At 39.8% G+C, this 6,108-nt stretch overlaps 1 non-coding gene across 1 annotated transcript; it reads left to right on the top strand.

The window, feature by feature from the left end:
• Positions 1–373: 373 nt before the first annotated feature.
• On the top strand, positions 374–447 carry Trnat-ugu (transfer RNA threonine (anticodon UGU)). Its single transcript has one exon. It is a non-coding gene; the product is annotated as a tRNA-Thr (tRNA).
• The last annotated feature ends 5,661 nt before the right edge of the window (positions 448–6,108 follow it).

Here is a 6,108-nt window from a genome sequence, read left to right as displayed (position 1 = left end):
GCGCCATTCGACGGCCAACACCGCGGTTCCTGGTGTGTCCGCTGTGCCGTGCGTGTGATCATTGCTTGTACAGCCCTCTCGCAGTGTCCGGAGCAAGTATGGTGGGTCTGACACACCGGTGTCAATGTGTTCTTTTTTCCATTTCCAGGAGTGTATATAGTTAAGGGCTGCCCAGCCAATGGCCTTCGTCTGTGCGAATGCGCACAGGTTGCCCAAACTCTTACGGGAATCGCCAAAGCATTCGCGAGTAATGAGTGGATGGGCAAATGTCTGTAAGGTACATTACGTATGTAGAATTGTCGACATTTGGGAATGTGAGTCTCATGGGAAGCGTGCAAGGGATAAGTCCCGGAAGTCACGCTATTTATTTGTGTCCTCGGTGGCTCAGATGGATAGAGTGTCTGCCATGTAAGCAGGAGATCCCGGGTTCGAGTCCCGGTTGGGGCACACATTTTCAGCTGTCCACATGAGGTATGTCAACAAAACCTGTCGGCAGCTGAGGGTTTCAATCAGTCATCATTTAATCCAGGGAAAAGCTGCACGGTCATCAACAGTATCTGTCCTTTCGCGAACAGTTACTGTCATCATATATTCTATATCAGCTTAGCACCCGCTGCTTCACTCGCGTAGACTGTATGGCTCGCTGAGACTTTTTTGTTCTTATTTAACCGAACTTTTAAGTTGTTCACAAACTGCAACACCTTCTACGCTTTTCACACTAATTAAGGCCGTAGAAGCGTGGTCTTTTCCTAATGTACTTCTGTTGTGTACATAGTTCCGCGTAGTCAGCGCGTACACAACTTTCCCACTAGAGCGCGCCCCGCTAAGCACAACAGCGCAGGCGCAGCGCTCGTCCGTCTCCACACTACGAGATGGCGCTGCCTTAGAGACGGACCAAATTCTGCTTCCGCCTATCCACGTAATAATACGTAACGCAGGCAATGAGATTGCTGCTTACGTAGAACCTTTTCTTCTAGCGGATCACACTCGCGCAGTGATACATGAACGAGTGTGAGGTATTACAACGTGTACAGACCTCCGATTAGTCAGTCTGCATTTGTCTGCACCAGTCTGTACGAGTTCTACATTTGTCTCTACCAGTCTATAGTCAAGTTTCAGTCTGCGCCTAATAAGATTACCATATTCCTGTACATAGCCATGAAGATAAATGTATAGAGATTTTTGTCAAGAATCAGAGATATGTGAGAATAAGATTAACGTACCAATACCAAAGGAACTTCAGATTGTCAATTGTCAATAGCGTCCAGAACCAAGTTAAGTAATTTTTATGCGTGTTATTATTTTAATAAACGTGTGTGAAAATTAATCAAGTTCTGTTTAAAGTTGGTCACTGTCAATCTGCTACTCTAAGCGTGGAAGTGGCATTTCTGCCGTCTGACCTAACGGCAGAAGATAAACACGCCACGATAAGACCACGAGACATATTGCTGACACTCGCCACTTAGTTAGAGCGACAAGTCAAATAATCTGATGGTGTGTGTACTGAAGGTCTTACAGTACGCACACTACAGCTTCTGCCCAAAAATCAATTCTTTTACTTGCTCCAAAGTTTTCGTTAATCATCCCTTTTCATTCTTGTGGAGATATTCCCATAGCAATATTTCTTTATATCTAACCGCGAAGTGAAATACCAGGCCGCACGGGATTAGCCGAGCGGTCTCGGGCGCTGCAGTCATGGACTGTGCGACTGATCCCGGCAGAGGTTCGAGTCCTCCCTCAGCCAAGGGTATGTGTGTTTGTCCTTAGGATAATTTAAGTTAAGTAGTATGTAAGCTTAGGGACTGATGACCTTAACAGTTAAGTCCCATAAGATTTCACACACATTTGAACATTTCTTTTTATGAAATACCAGCTTTCATAAACTTAGATACTAATTTTTTTAATGTACGGAAATATTTGCGTAAAAAAATTCATCCCCTATTCCACTTCCTCATGGGCTAAATTCCCGGAAATACTGAAACACGTATTTTTTTGATTTCTAACCGAGAAGTCAAATTTCCAAGTTGTCACAGACGTAGCGTTAAAATCCTTTAGTAATTCCTTAGTAATGATTTATTTTCAAAAGAAGTTTCACACACAGTTTTACCCCCTTACAGGTTGAATTTCGAAAAATGACGAAACCTTTTTTTTTTTTTCTGACTGAGAAACCACAAACCAGTTTTCGTAGTTCTAGCTCCAAAATTCCCTGAGTAGCGACATGCTGTCAAAAAGCCTTTCATCCCCTATTTCACCCCCTTCGAAGTGAAATTTCGGACAATGCCTTCTTACACGGTGCCTACAGTACAAGATCCACGTCTTCTCCAAATTTCAAGTTTCTATCCTCATCGATTTGGCCTGAGGAAGATGAGTCAGCCATTCAGGATATTGCCTTTCACGTATATATAGATATTACTAAACGGTTAAAACGATCCCCCTGTCACCCAATCCTGCAGGTTTCGTGCCCAACAGCTTCCAGGGGCAACAAAACTTGATTATTAGTGTTTCATGTAACTACTGGCCAAAATGAAATACTCAAAATGTTCCCATAATCTGCTCATTAAGAAGCATAATCTTAACGTTATAGATGTAACGCAGAAAGTCAAGTTTTTGAGTTGCTTTTCAAAACGTAACTGTTACGTGTGTGAGCTATGCATATCGTTTTGGCCACTCTGTGAATTCAGTTTCTAACGTAAATATCGATGTGCATAGCTCTCTCAGAACAAAACCATGTAGCTGAGCAATCTTAGAGTATTATCTGTGTTGTCATGCCTCTAGCTGAGAGTGCTAGCAAAGTTACACGCATTCCAAGTTAAGACCACTGAGCCCAGTGGAGAGACTGCTGAAAGGCGTCTTTGCATAGAAAACCGTGACGGTTTTGGTGGAGTCGCCATACTGTGACGGGGCAGCAGCACTTCTTGTGGTCTTCTGGTGACTTTAAAGTGATTCTGTTTCGTTTTTCAACAGACCTGGTCAAGAGTTGTGTTGCATTCGGATGCAGTACTCGATGGACAACACGAAGTGGTATTCAATTCCACCTGTAAGTTACATATACTTTAATATACAGCATGGACAAGGAAATAGTGTTCCAGAAATTCAAACTCTGTAAAAGGGTATCTAAATTTTTTTCTGTTTTTCTCACTCCCGTTCAGTACTTTTAAAGAAATGTGTGTAAGCCGTACGAAGGACATACTGAACTCCATCGAAACATTTCGTAATTTCTAGCTCTTATTTTATGAAAGACAGCTACCTGTTTCGACCAGGAGCTGATAAACAGCAGTTGAAGGATGACGCTAAGTTCATCCCGTTTTACACGCATTCGCAATTTAAAATCAATGGGAGAAGGCAATTCTTTCAGAATAAACCACCAGTTTCTCAAGTAAAACCGTGTATTTAATTACCAACAAGAACACACATTGCTGTTTTTGTATCTTATTGAATTTGTAGTAGCTCGTAATTGTTGCTAATGGATTCTTTTAATTTTGTTTCAGGAAATGAATGAGATACAAGTGGCAACTACGGTGTGTCAATCTGATGACAATCATGAGAAGTGTAATGTAAGTGTTTAGACAGATGTCTCTCACAAAATTGTGGCTCTTAGGAAAAAAGTGAGACGATTGCAGATGACATTTAAGTGGCGTGAAAAAAACTTGGAAAAAATGGTAGAATTAATTACAATGATGAAAAAAGAAACTGTGTAAATGACAAACTGGAATGTGTTTTTCAGGAAGATTTCAGTCGCCTTCCATTATACTTTATAGTTACCCAACAGAAAAACGGTGGTGCAAAGAAGCAGTCCAAGTGATACAGTGAACTAACCAATCAATCTGTCATCGCTCTATGTTTCTATTCTCCTAGGGTATATAGATTTGTACGCTCTATTTCTCTTTTGCCCCACCCCAGTATTCCTCGTGGTTGTGTGTCATCAGTAAATTGTGAACCTTGCTATCTACAAGAGATTTGCAACTATCTGAAACATAATACCAGTGAAAAACAATATCTTAAAGAATACACATTTATTTGTCTTAGTATGCCAATTAGAAAACAGCTTGTGTGGAACAACAACGAAAAATTGTATGCATCCTATGTTGATTTGGGCGACATTGTGAGTATAGAGGCAGAATAACTAACTACTGAAACTTTAGTTTTTCAGATAGTGTCATACACTGAAAAGTGTAAGTGCCCAATTGCATATTTCTTTGTGAATAAACTATGTTCAGATGTAATGGCTGAAATTTTGAGAGTTTGTATACTAAAACTGCTTTCTGTTGGTGTGAGGCCAGTGATATGTGATGGTGCTGCTGTCAACATTCAGACACTGAAGAATCTTCGGTGCGCAACAACAGTGTTACTGCAAGTGACAAGAGTAATGTAGATGACATTGAGAAAGTGCGCTCTTTCAGTGTTCGTGAATTCATGTGGCATAAGAAGCAAAGTGATAACTTCGCTTATGATAGTGAAGATATTAGTAACGTTGAGGTTCTTGATTCAACAATACTCAGTGAATACCAGAAGAATATTATTCATTATAAATCTGGAAAATTTTGCCCCTTACTTCAAGCATACTGCCAATCACCGTAACTCTCATTTAATCCTTGATCCATGCCATATGCTGAAATTAGTTCGTAATACTTTAGCTGAAAAGAAAATTGTTAACTGTGAAGCTGGAGATGTGAAATGGGACTTTATTTTGAAATTACATTATCTGCAAGAGGTGAATCTTTAAAATTTGCTAATTCACTCGGGTTCGCATGTGAATTTGTATGATAAGAAAATGAATGTCTCTTTAGCAGCCCAGACAATGAGCTCCATGTTTGCTTATGCCAATGAATTTCTACAGTGCTGGGAAGCACCTAGGTTGTCTAGATGTCACAGTAGAATTCATCGGAATTATTGATAAACTGTTTGATGTCTACAACTCTGGGAATGTTTATACTGAGAGTTTTAAACAACCACTGAGAACTGAAAACGTAAATTATTGGACTGAATTCCGTTGTCGTGCGGAAAACTTCCTTCAAACATTAAGCATTGATGGTGTGTTTGCATTAGTACAACCACGAAAAACATTTGCGCTGGGATTTTTAATCAGCATACATCGTGTTAGAAACCTCTCCCAGGAGTTGCTGTTTCGGGAAGTATTTTTTAGCATACGAACTGTCAAAATATCATCTAGAACTCTTTTTTTCTTGCATCAGATCTAGGTTTTGTTGGAACAGTAATCCCATCACATTACAGTTCCAGTCTGCTCTGAGAACAATGTTGCTCAAAAGCAATGTTAGTGCAAGTGACAAGGGTAATGTAGATGACATTGAGAAAGTTAGCTCTTTCAGAGTTCTTGAATTCGTGTGCCACAAGAAGCAAAGTTCGCTTATGATAGTGAAGATACTAGTTAGTTTGAGGATCTTGATTGAACAACAGAGAATACCAGGAGAATATTATTATTACATAGCAGGATATGTTGTGAGGAAGATTATGAAAATGTTAATGTGTGCAGATTATTGTTCCCTACATGCTACAAGGCTCCTGTGGCAAATCCAGCTGCCTTTACTATGAAGGCTCACAGAGATGGTTTGCTTCACCCATCTGTAGAAGTGTTTAAAATAGTGTAGTATACAGAAAAATACTTTCGTTCTGCTCTAGTGACATTTTTATGACAGGGTTATTAATTCTGTTTGTTGTTTCTTTGGGGAACAAGTAAATGTATTTGGCAAAGCACATAAGCTAATCTCTGCCATTTACTGTGAAGACATGCATTGCCTCTGTATGCCTTCAGGTTAGAGTAAAGGGACACACACAAGAAGCAACAGCTGCCGCACAGGTTAACTATTGTGACATGAAGCAGAGATTGGGGAAGCTAATTACATGTGCCAATGTACGACATGTGAATATATGTTGAATGGAGGAAAATAATAAATATAAATTAAATTTGATATTACATGTTTTAATTTGACTATCTCCTTCCTTTCCCCAAACTCTTACCTGTAAATTGTTAACATAACGACAGTTAAATGTTTTATATTAATATTAAATATCTTTCCCCTGTTAGCAGCTGAAATCAACAACAAAGCAATCGCGTTTAGCAGTTCTGTTGCCTAATGATGAGCACAGAAT

Source organism: Schistocerca gregaria, chromosome 7 (assembly GCF_023897955.1).
Source record: "Schistocerca gregaria isolate iqSchGreg1 chromosome 7, iqSchGreg1.2, whole genome shotgun sequence".
In the NCBI taxonomy this organism is placed as follows: Eukaryota; Metazoa; Arthropoda; class Insecta; order Orthoptera; family Acrididae; genus Schistocerca; species Schistocerca gregaria.
Note: the sequence above shows the minus strand (reverse complement) of the source record. Positions and strands in the feature narration are given on the sequence as shown.